The sequence below is a fragment of the Rattus norvegicus genome, chromosome 9 (assembly GCF_036323735.1).
Source record: "Rattus norvegicus strain BN/NHsdMcwi chromosome 9, GRCr8, whole genome shotgun sequence".
NCBI lineage: Eukaryota > Metazoa > Chordata > Mammalia > Rodentia > Muridae > Rattus > Rattus norvegicus.
The window spans coordinates 60,183,162-60,196,389 of NC_086027.1; positions in this window are offsets into that span (position 1 = coordinate 60,183,162).

Below are 13,228 nucleotides of genomic sequence, written 5' to 3' on the forward strand. Positions count from 1 at the left end.
TCTTAAATGATGAACCTCTATAGGTACCAAGACAAAAAGAATACTCATATTGAACACAGATGAAAGCATAACTCACATGCTTTATAACAGTCTTTTCAAAATTGCCATTTGTGCATGTGTTTCTTGGGTTATAATGCTTTGAATTTCTGAATTGGTAAGTTTTTTCTCATTTCTAATGTAATTGGTTCCATGTCTTTATTCTTCAAGCCAAGCAGTAAGAGGCATAATACGTCACAGAGAATCAAATTTATCATCTTCTTCGGGGCATATTCATGTATAATTTCTTCCAACTACCAAGTTTTTATTTTCATTAAAAAAGGAACTCAGTATTCTGCAACAGAGATGACAAAGATTGTCATTGATTTCACTTTCTATGTTGGGTTGTGTTGATTTGAAAGTGAATCAGCACATTTTGCATAAAAAAGCTCATATCCAATGTATAGTGCACATTGAATTTAGAATTGCCATCCTTCTCCAATATAGGAAAAGAATTTATCATTCTCTTATGATATGGGAATTACAAGTGACCTACAGATTGTATTCAGCTACTTACGTTACCAAAAGCTCAACAGTCAACATTCCCTGTGGCACAAGGACTTACCAAGCCATATTATTGAGTTCCTCAGTTTATTTTCTTTTTATCATGACATATCAGTTTTATAAGTTGAGTAGCAACAGCTTACTTAGTAGACTTACACTTACACTTGAGTGCTGTAAACACTCGAATGGGATATATTTGCCTTGAACTCTAGTTGATATGGAATAAAATAAATGGGTATGTGTCTTGTGAAGTTACAAGTTTCAGAGAAATGCTGGAATGGGTAGCAAATAAATAAATTAACACAAATACTTTCAGCTAAAGTCAACACGGAGCTCAAAAACTCTTCCTACTCCATGTAGTCCAGTATATGCACTGATACAGCCTTCATAATTTTATGAATTTCTGGAGAGAGGTGGCTACAGAGAAGTTCAATGGAAGAGCAGTGTCTAAAAGACTTGGAAAAGACTAACTTTCTGAAGCAGTAAAAATAAGGATGGGCAGCCTGTTGATAGTAGATACCTGAAGCAAGAAAAGAGACTCAAGTGGAATATTGGCCCTTCCTAGGTGGCTTATTTCTGTACAAATGCATGTGACTGATTCTTAGAGTATTAAGGTGGGAAAGGATTTACAGTTATATGCTTGGTTATATAAAGTGAAGCATTATAGCTTTATCATGCAACTAAGGTAAGAACATCTATTTTTTTCATGCCAGAAGCATAATGGCCTCTGCATGTACACAGATTTAAATTTCATACTACAAGATTCATGTTGTTTTTCTCTTGTAAATAAGTATTTTACATATTTCATCTTCATGCAAAAACAGCTTTTCAAAAAAGCATTTGAGTGAGCACAGATGTTATGATTACTGAAACTATTGTGCACATAACTGCATGTTAAATTATAAAGGTAGTATAAGAAGTTTGAATGGATTTTTTGTGGAGAAGATACTAGAGTTAATTAAAATTAATGATCCCCCATTGAACAATGTTGCTTCCTTGTGCTGATATTATGAAGCTTTATTCTGCACACACACACACACACACACACGCACACACACACACACACACACACACACACACACATACACACACACACATTACCTGCTACAGACATGCATAGGTCCTGTGCTTCAGTTTCTGTGAGTTTCATTGGAGCTTGCTTAATTATTTTAGAGGACCTTTTGCTCCTGGTATCATCTGTCCTTCTGTCTTCCTCACTCCTTCCTCTTGTTTCATGAGGTTTCATGGGCACTGAATGCTTTGACTGAAACATCTAGTATAGAAATGTGTGTTCCAAGATCTCTCTCTCTCTCTCTCTCTCTCTCTCTCTCTCTCTCTCTCTCTCTCTCTCTCTCTCTCTCCCTCTCTCTCAGTTTTTGTCCTTCCATTTCCCTCACTCTCTCACTCCTCATTTTCTTTCTCCCTCCATCTATTTTTGCATCATCACAATTTGTAGACTTAGCACAATATTGAGACACCTGAGTGTCATATGCATGTTAACAACTCTCCCTCTCTCTGCTCTTCAAGGATGGGACTCAAGAGTTATCATTTGTCTTCACCTGTATCTTCTAGAATTGTCTATTCACATATCTAATATTCCCTGAATCTATACACAAAACTCTGAGACAGTGTTTTAAAACAGCTGCTATGAATCTATGCCTATAAACACCTAATATAGTTAATAATTGCCCCCACTCTTCTAACAAAATGACATTATCATTCTTTAAAATTTAGACATTTTGATAAAGGGCTAATATCCAATATATACAAAAACTCAACAATGTAGACTCCAAAGATCAAAAAATCTAATTAAAAATAGGGTTCAGAGCTAAACAAAGCATTGTAGGCTGAGGACTATCGAATGGCTGAGAAGCACCTAAAGACCTGTTCAACACCCTTAGTCATCAGGGCAATGCAAATCAAAACAACCCTGTGATTCCACCTCACACCAGTCAGAATGCTAAGATCAAAAACTCAGGTGACAATAAACACTGGCTAGGGTGTGGAGAAAGAGGAACAATCCTCCATTGTTGATAGGATTGCAAGCTGGTACAACCTCTCTGGAAATCAGTCTATAGGAACCTCAGAAAATTGGACATTATACTACCTGAGGACCCAGCTATACCACTCCTGGGTATATCCAAAAATGCTGCTCCAACATACAGCAAAGACACATGCTCCACTATGTTCATAGCAACCTTATTTATAATAGCCAGAAGCTAGAAAAAACCCAGCTTCAACAAAGGAATGGATATAGAAAATGTGGTACATCTACACAATGGAGTACTACTCAGCTGTCAAAAACAATGACTTCATGAAATCATAGGCAAATGGATGGAACTAGAAAATATTATCCTCAGTGAAGTAACTCAATCATAGAAAAACATACTTGGTATGCACTCATTGATAAGTGGATATTAGCCCAAAAGCTCAAATTACCCAAGATGCAATCCACAAACCACATGAAGCTCAAAAGGAAGGATGACCAAAGTCCAAATGCTTCTGTCCTTCTTAAAAGTAGAAACAAAACACACACACACACACACACACACACACACACACACACACACACACAAATAAAAATACAAGCAGAAACAAATATATTCATAGGAGGAGTTTGAGCAGAGACTGAAGGAATGGCTTTTTCAGAGTCTGCCCCACCTGGAGATCCAATATATATATATATATATGTATGTATATCTCCACCAAAACTGGACAATATTGATGAAGCCAGGAAATGCACGCTGAAAGGACTCTGATAGAGCTGTCTCCTGAGAGACTCAGCCAAAGCATGACAAATACAGAGGTGAATGCTAACAGCAAACCATTGAACTGAGAACAGGATCCCCATTGGAGGAGTTAGAGAAAGGATTGAAGGAGCTGAAGGGGCTTGCAACCCCATAAGAACAACAATACCAACCAACCAGAGCTCCTAGGGACTAAACCACTACCCAGAGGGTACACATGGACAGACTCATGGCTCCAGCTGCAAATGTAGCAAAGGATGGCCTTGTTGAACAGGAATGAGATGAGAAGAACTTGGTCCTGCCAAAGCTGGATCCCCCAGTGTAGGGGAATGTCAGACCTGGGAGGTGGGAAGGGGAGAGTGTTTGGAGAGGGGGAACACCCTTATAGAAGAAGGGAAAGGGGATGGGCTAAGGTGCTTACAGACAGGAAACTGGGAAAGGGAATTACATTTGAGATGTAAATAAAAATATCCAATAAAAATATATGTGAAAACAAAACAAAACCATAAAACAGAATTCCTTTCTGAGTTAAATAAAATGATATATAATAATATATGCATATGAAATGAAAAATATAATCATAATAGTTCCCTCCAGGCTAAGAGCAATCATCTGTTATAGTTATATTCATTTATTCTTTGCAGCTATTTAAGTCCATATGTTTTATTACTGTTTTGCTTATCTTGTATTTGAAGATATTTTTCTTTAAATTGGCTTATGTATTTATCCTCAATTGCCTATGTCTCTTACTATGAATATTTGCTTTTTAAAAACTTTTGTATTAAGTATGGTTTTAATATTTGAGCTTTTGCAGATTCTACTCTTCATTGCATAAGATGTGCCTTTAATATTTTTGAGAATTTCCTTTAATCTTCTATTTTATGAAATCTTACCTTGGCTAATGACCTGAGTCTTTCATATGGCTGCTCTTAGGCAGGATTTGTATTTACCTCTAAGACATGTCTGCCTACACTGCTAAAAAAGGATCATTTTAACCAACCATTTTGCTTAGAGTTTTCCATAATATACAGAGTTTTTTTTTAATTTGTAAACTGTGGAATTCAGTTGTATATTAATGTATCTGAGGATATTTTTATTTTTTTTCTTGGCAAGCCTTCATAAACTATAAAGATAACAAGTTCAAGATATATATAATTTATGTGTATATATGTTATGTAACTGCTGATATATTCTGTGGTTCATGGGTATTCAGAGGGTTCCTGTTTGACTTTTTTCTTTGCATCTTCTGGCTCTTCTAGCTCACTTTGTTTCTCACAAAGTACTCAGTATGATCCCTGATATAACAGTGCTTTTAAAATCCTTCACAGGTTTGTTACACTTCTCCCATGTGCATTCCACTTTTGTTGCAAAAAATCTTAAAGGGAACGAGATAATAGTACTCTCCCCTATGTCATTGAATCCTCATCTCTCCCACCAGCAAACACCATGAATAAGAGTTAAACATAGTGTTAAATGGCAATGGCTTTAAAGACATAGCAAAGTTTCATTGTCACCAGTTTTATATCAAAGTATACCTAGATATTTAAAGAAAGACTTCAAGTGACTTTTCTGTTGCATGACCCCATTGTTTCTCTTACTATGTTAGGAGAGCAGTGTCCAAAACTTCAAATACATAACAAACACCAAATACTATAAGCCATTTAAACTTAACACATTCAGGATTCATATTAGATATTTGTTCAGGCTATTTTGTTTCTGTACATTTAACTGTTTACACTGCTACCATCATGTTATCGTTATATACACTAATAAACTTTCATTTTGGAATCAGTGGCTTAAGACCTTTGTAATCACTGAAAACCCAATTAGAAATCTAATGGGATTATCTCATCAGATTAAAATAGAGTTATTATATTCTCTTCTCTCTGGACTGCCCCACTATTACGCCATGACTCCCAGTTTTTCTTGTTACCTGTGCAGGTTTCAACATGTGGCAGCCAAAGGTCTGTATGTGAGAATGCAGATCTTTTCCCAGTTCCTGCCCTTTCATGTCTTGCTTGCTGAGGAGTGTTATGTGGATTGATTTTCAGTGTGGCTCATCCAGTCCCTTGCTTCCCATTTGCTCACTGCCAGGTTTTATGAAGGACACTAAGAGCAGTTGCCACCTTCTTTATGAGCTTATCTTTAACCTCGCACCCTGTACATTTCACAGTTTGAGCTTGTTTGCTACAGTGTGGTTCCCTGCCAGGAGAGGTGAAGGTTATCTGATGGCTGCCAAGATGATTGCCTCAACTTGATACCAACTGTAAGGTCCCTTGGTACCTCATATAGCATTTCCCATTGACTTTCCAGGGGTTTTAGATGTCATTCTGTTCTTAACACTTTGCCATCTGCTGCCCTGATGTTACTGCAATCTTTGAGTAAAATTAAATGCTTATAAATCCCTTTGTAGTATTTATACCTACCCTTTGCTTCCAATAATTTTTACAACATTGATTGCAGGTTTTATATCTCATATATGAATTTTTATGTTTCCCAAGCATTTTGTGGTTTTAATAGATTGATAAATCATTTTGATGAGAGAATAACATTAAAAGAAATAGCTAGTTAGTTTTCTTAACAAAGGTGTCCTACTATTATACCAATGTTTACTGAAATGAAATAAGTATTTAAAACATTTTGTTGATATTTTATTTATTTATATTTCAAATGTTATCCCTCTTCCTGGTTTCCCTTCTGCAAATCTCCTATCCCACCCCGTCCCCCTGCTTCTTTGAGGGTGCTCTCCCAAACATGCACATACTCCCACCATACAGCCCTAGAATTCCCCTATGCTGGGGCATCAAGCCTTCACAGGACCAAGGGCCTCCCCTCCCACTGAAGACAGATTAGGCCATCCTCAGCTACATGTGCAGCTGGAGTCACATTCCAATAGTTGGCTGTCAATATCCACATCTATATTAGTAATGCTCTCGCTGAGCCTATTAGGAGATAGCTATATCAGGCTCCTGTCAGCCAGCATTTCTTGGCATTAGCAATAGTCACTGTGTTTAGTGGCTACATATGGGATGGATTCCCATGTGGGGCAGTCTTTGGACGGCCTTTCCTTCAGTCTCTGCTATACTCTTTGTCCATTTATTTTCTTTACAGAGAAGCAATTATGGGTTTACATTTTTGAGATGGGCGGGTGGCCCAATTCTTCAACTGTGGGACATAGTTAAACTCTGGATACAGTCTCTTCAGGATCTCTCTCCTCTTTGTTGGGTATTTCAGCTAATGTCATCTGAGTTTGGTCCTGGGAGCCTTTTACTTTTCTAGCATCTGGGACTTTTTGTTGACTACTCCAAGTTCCCCATCCACCATTGCTTCAAACCACTGTTCAATTTCCTGCCCCGCTGTATATCTCCCAGGTCTCCTCCCACACCTGATCATGTCCCCTTTTTTCTTCTCCTGCTCCTCTCTTCCTCCCAAGTCCCTTACATCCTCTACCTCCCATGATTATTTTCCCCCTTCTCAGTAGGACTGATGCATCCACAATTCGTCTTCCTTCTTCTTTACTTTCATATGGTCTGTAGTTATATCATGGGTATTCTGAACTTTTTGCCTAATATCTACTTTTCAGTGAATACATACCTCGTGTGTTCTTTTGTAAATGTTTTACCTTACTCAGAACGATATTTTCTCATTCCATCCACTTGCCTAAGAATTTCATGAAGTCATTTTTTTAAATGGCTGTATAGTACTCCGTTGTGTAAGTGTGAAATTTTCCCTGTATCCATTCCTCTGTGGAGGGACATCTGTGAGGTTTGCACCCTTTGGCTATTATAAATATGACTATTATGAACTTAGTGGAGCAGGTATGCTTGCTAAATATTGGAGCATCTTCTGATTATATGGCCAATACTGGTATAACTAGGCCTTTAAGTAGTACTATGTCCAATTTTCTGAGGAACTGCCAGACTGATTTCCACTGTGATTCTACCAGCTTGCAATCCCACTAGTAATGGAGGAGTGTTCCTCTTTATCCCCACCTGCTGTCACCTGAGTTTTTGTCCTTAGCCATATGACTGGTATGAAGTGGAATCTCATGGCCATTTTGATTTGCATTTCCCCGATGACTAAGGATTTTGAACATTTCTTTAGGTGATTCTCCGGCATTTGAGATTCCTCAGTTCAGAATTCTTTGTATAATTCTGTTGAAATAACAAGTATTTTATATTGTCTATTCTTAAAAGATTGCCTGTTTCTTAAAAATCTTATATAGTCTGCTTATAAGTAAACTGTACACACGTAAGTTGGCTAAGTTTAAAGCTTTTTTACAAAAGTCATTTATGTTTCTTTTGTTATAATTTATTTATTTATTTTTATAATCCAGTCATCACCCACTCCCGGTCCACCCTCCTACAATTCCTCATACCATATCTCCTCTATCGCCTCTCCCTGTCTCCCAGAGGATGTCACCCTTCCCCCTGCTAGGCCTGCTCACTCCCTGGAGCTTCAAGTCTCCTGAGGGTAAGTCAAGTCTTCTCCTACTGAAGCCAGACCAGATACTCCTCTGCTGTCTATGTGTCGGAGAGGTCTCATATCAGCTTTTATGCTGCCTCGTTGGCTGCTTAGTGTCTGAGAGATCACAGGAGTTCAGGTTAGTGTAGACTGCTTGTTTTTCTATGGGCTTGCCCTCCTCCTCTGATTCTTCCAGCCTTGCCACAATGCAACCACAGTAGTCACTTACTTCAGCCCATTAGTTGGGTGTACATATCTGCCTCTGTCTCAGTTGGCTGCTTGTTGGGACTCTCAGAGGACAGCCATGATAGATTCCTGCCTGTAAACATATCATAGCATCAGTAATAGTGCCAAACCTTGGAGCTTCCCCTTGAAATGGTTCCCAAGTTGGGTTGGTCACTGGAGCTTTTTTCCCTCAGTCTCTTCTCCATTTTTATCCCTGTAGTACTTTTAGACAAGAATAATTCTGGGTCAGAGTTTCTGACTGTTGACATGCCAACCCCATCTCTCCACTTGATGTCCTGTCTTTGTATTAGAGGTGGACTCTGTAAGTTGCCTCTCCGCATTGCTGGGCATTTCATCCAAGATCCCTTTGAGTCCTGAGAGTTTCTAACCTCCCATGTCTCTGTTATATTCTAGAGCACTCCTCCCACCTACCATCCCTGGAGTCAGCATATGTCCAATCTTACTGCTGGCCCTCAGGGATTCTTTCCTGCCCCCACTCCACAATACCTGAACATGTTCCCCCTTTTCCCTTTCCCTCTCCCCTTCAATTCAGGTCCCTCCCTCCCTCTGCCTACCATGATTGACTTCTTCTCCCTCCCAAGTGGTTGAAGCTTCTTCACTTGGGCCCTTTGGCTTGTTAACCTTCTTGAGTTCTGTGGACTGTATCCTGGGTATTCTAAATTCACCTCATAACTATGCTTGTTATTTATATGTATCCTGTTGCTTTTACTTAGAATAATTTTCATTGAACTCATAAATTATATCCTCTAGATTTATATGTATTGGAGTATTTAATTATTGCATGATAGAAGTTTGTACAATTTTTCTTTCACACTGTTACTACAGAAAACTCTCTAGGACATATCAATTAAAATATCAAATACTTTTACTCATAATAAAAAGGAAGCTTTTCCCAGATTAATTGGTGATTCTCTCCACAGTGAGCACCACAATTGTTTGCATTGCCAGTGCCTTCATATATCCTTCTTTGTCTGGAGAAGAGATCAGTTCTAACAGGGACCATCAAGATCATTAGTCAGAATAGTGTGGTGACACATTATCCAGTTTTGAGAAGAAATTAACAGAAAATCATCAAAATTCTTGTGAATTGTCTACAAATCCTAAAGATGGCAAACTAGTGGTCTAAAAATTATAATATCTCCACTGAAGACTATTTTATTATGATAAATGTTTATATAATTTGGCTTTTCTAGTTCTTTTTCTTGTTACTTTCATTATATCTTACTCATTTGTATATTCTTCATAACCTAATACCTATACCTAATAAATTTGATACTACATATTAGAAATCAATACATAATTGACATACTTTACTTATTTATAAATTTCAATATATAATTTACTCTCTAGAATATGTCTGTAAACAAATAGCATTAAAGGAGGTTTTTCACTGATATTTTTACTTAGACATAAAATAAATAAAACTATTACTGATCACCTCTCAATATACACAGAAACATTAGGTTAATCCCCGAAACTAAGCTTGGAATAGGTTACTTTGTACTTATAAAGGGGTTGTACATTTTTAATATTTCTAAAACCAGAATTGTTTTAAATCACTATGGCAAACACTGAGCTAGTTAATTCATTATTAGAATATTTCATTATAGCAACAGTAGCTTAATGCCCTGAAGTGATAATTCCAAATAGGAAATTAAGTGTATACTTGTATCGGTTTAATTTATTTATATATCCAATAAAGTAATGTTGCTATACAGGATTTTGTGCTTCAGAGCAAGGGATATGGTTTCAAGCAATTTGTTTAATTGCATCTAATCAATACAGGATGTTGTTAGGTTAATTCAATATACATCCTGTAGAATTGATTGAAGTTTTATTAAGAACATATTTTTATGTAATTTTAGTATAACTGTGTCAGCATGAAATGCACACACAAAATAACACTAAGAGAATAATTTCTATTTATTCTAATTTTTTAGTAACTGACATACAAAAGGTTGTGTCCTAGAACAATGATAAAAAACCAATTAGAGACAGGTTTATCGTGAAATTTATCTTCTTCTCTATTCACTGCATCAAATTAAAATAGAAAAGATTGTGTATATTCTATTAAGTGTATAATAATAATAACTATTTTTATAATTTTATTGTAAATAAAAGATTTCAGTGTTTACAAAAATCCAAGTTTGACATCTACCATGAATTTATACATATATACTTATATTATATATGAATTGAAATAGTCTGCTCTTTAAAATACTTTTGACATCTAAAATGAATTATACTTTGTTGAAGTGGTATATTAGGCATCATGATTGATCTGACTTTGTTAATGTGTAAGGATTACAAAGAAGAGATTATTCTATGGAAAGTATTAAAGAAAGAAAGAAAAAATATATGAGAGAGAAGAACAAGAGATTATGCCATATGAAAACAATATTTCATGGATTCAAGACAATGTTAATCCAATTTTATACTTTAATACTACTAAAGAAAATAATGTCAACTAAGACTATGGTATTTAAGGTCTCAAGAACACAAGACACCAAACAATGTTGTTATGTAAATGATGTGGTGGTTTGGATAAGAATGGGCCTCATTAGCTTATACATTCAAATGAGTAGTGCAACCTTAGGTGAAACTAGAGGATCCCTCCCTATGACTTAATGGAATTAGCCATGGCCTTAGGAGGAAGAGTGTCTCTAGGGATAGGCTACTCAGTTTCCAAGAGCCCAAGTAATGCTTAGTAATGCTCAGTGGCGCTCTCTCTCTCTCTCTCTCTCTCTCTCTCTCTCTCTCTCTCTCTCTCTCTCTCCCGGTTGTAGTAGATCAGAATATTGAATTCTTAGCTCTGTGTCCAGTACCATATCTGACGTTGTGTTGCCATCCTCCCTCTAAAATTGTAAGTAAGCCCTAGTTATAAAGTGTCATTCATAACGGTTGCCATGGTCATGGTGTCTCTTCACAGCAATAGAACATTGAGTAAGACAAACATGGAACCAAGAGTCAGATTGAATAAATTTAAACCCATTTAATGGATTTATAGTACAAGTTTGCTTACATCTAGAGAAAGAAATGCATCTCAATGTGTAAGATGAAGATATTACTCCCAAAACTGACCAGAAAAGTCCTCTGCAGAATTGTAAAAATGCAAACACTAAAATATAAAAAAGAATCAATAAACAAAAATGCCCAAATGCAAGGTTACTTATGCATACAAACCTGCCAGAATTACAGCAAATTTTCCTTAAGAAGTCCTGATATCCAAAAGAACATTCAGTCATTTAATTCAGATCATGAAACAAAATATCTGCTAACTAAGGATATTATACTTCAAAATAAACTTTCAAAATCAAAGTAAATGTACATAATTTTCATTATGAGGAATAGAGCAATTTGTGACCAATAATACAGTAAGAATAGCACTGAAGAAAGTTAAACACATACTATAAACAGAGAAAGTTCTCTCTCTCTCTCTCTCTCTCTCTCTCTCTCCTGTCTTTCTTTCCATGTGTACTTTTGTGTGTCTGTATCTGCATGAGAGTTCAGAAAAGAAAAAAATTCCAAGTGTTGTGTACTAGAATAGATAACAAATATCATCAAGAATTATTAAGTTATTATTATGCTTCCCTAGTAATCTCTTATGGAAAACATTACATTTTACATTCTCCATGATACTTCTAAGACTGTCCATTAAACCCATTCTAATGTGTTCAACTGCTTTTCTATTCAAATTATTCTATAATCCCTAAAACAACAGCATGGTCATACCTGTCATAGGACTACTTCACTTTTGGTACTAACTTCTGTCTTTTTTACAGTTCTATGTTGTGATGTGACATGATGACCAAGGCAAATCTTATACAAGATAGCACTTATTTGTGGATTTGGAGGATGCTTAAAGTTTTAAGAATTAGCCCTCAATCATCTTGACAGGAAGCAGGCAGACATGATACTGAACACTCACATCCTCATCTGCAGGCAGGCCAACATGCAGGCATGCAGGCAGGGGAAGGGGAGGAGGGGGGAAATTGAGAGAGGGAGAAAGAGTGGGAGGGAGGGAGCAAAGGAGAGAGAGAACAAGGGAGGGAAGGAGAGAGGGAGAGGGAGGGGGGAGAGAGAGAGAGAGAGAGAGAGAGAGAGAGAGAGAGAATGGGACAATGGGACAATGAGAGAATGGCCTAAATTAGGCTTCTGAAACTTCAAAGCCTAACCCAAGTGGCAAAATTTCTCCAGCAAAGCCACACCACTTAATCTTCCATGACCAGGGGAATAAGTATACAAATATATGAGGTCAAGAAGACCACTCTCAAACCGCAACAGGAACAAAGACCCTATCCTTTTCCGGTGATAAGGTGAAGTCCATCTCTTTTTTACTTATTTTATTTAGAACTATAAGCTGCTGGATATTCATGGACAATCAGAAATCCTGAGCTGCTGGATATTCATGGACAATCAGAAATCCTGAGCTAGTCATTCTATAAATCATTTAATATCAGCGTATTTAGAATTGCTTCATTCGAGTTATAATATCCATGTATTTCTATTGAAGTGTATGCAGAACTTTAAAGTTCAATGAGACTGTCTCCATTTCACTTCACAATAACCTCATACAATTCTAACAATAATAAAATTTGTTTAGTGCTAGAATTGTTGTGAAACATCTTGCATTCCCATTTAGAGGAAGAGATTATTCCAAACATTTAAAATGCAACCAACACAAACTTTAGTCTATTAGTAACTGACAATAATTGCCTGTGTATTAATATTACCTTAGCATTTTATTTCATACATATATTCATTTATTTATACTTACTATTCTGTTTGCAAATTGAAAAGCAAATACTAGGTGATGTCCCACAACAGAAGAATGGATACAGAAAATGTGGTTCATTTACACAATTGAATGCTAATTAGCTATTAAGAATGAGGACATCATGACTTTGCAGGGAAATAGATTGAACTAGAAAATATCATTTTGAGTGAGGTAACTCCAATCCAAAAGGACATACATGGTATGTATTCATGAATAAGTGGGCATTAGCTAAAAAAGTACAGAATACCCAGGATACAATACACAGAACAGAAGAAGGTTAACAAGCCTAAAGGCCCAAGTGAGGATGCCTCAATCCTACTTGGGAGGGAGAAGAAAGAAATCATCACAGCGTGGGGGTGGGGGTGGGGGTGGGGGTGGAGGGATTGAGGGACTTGGGTGGAAAGGGGAAGGGAGAGAATAACGAAACATGATCAGGTACTGGGAGGGAACATGA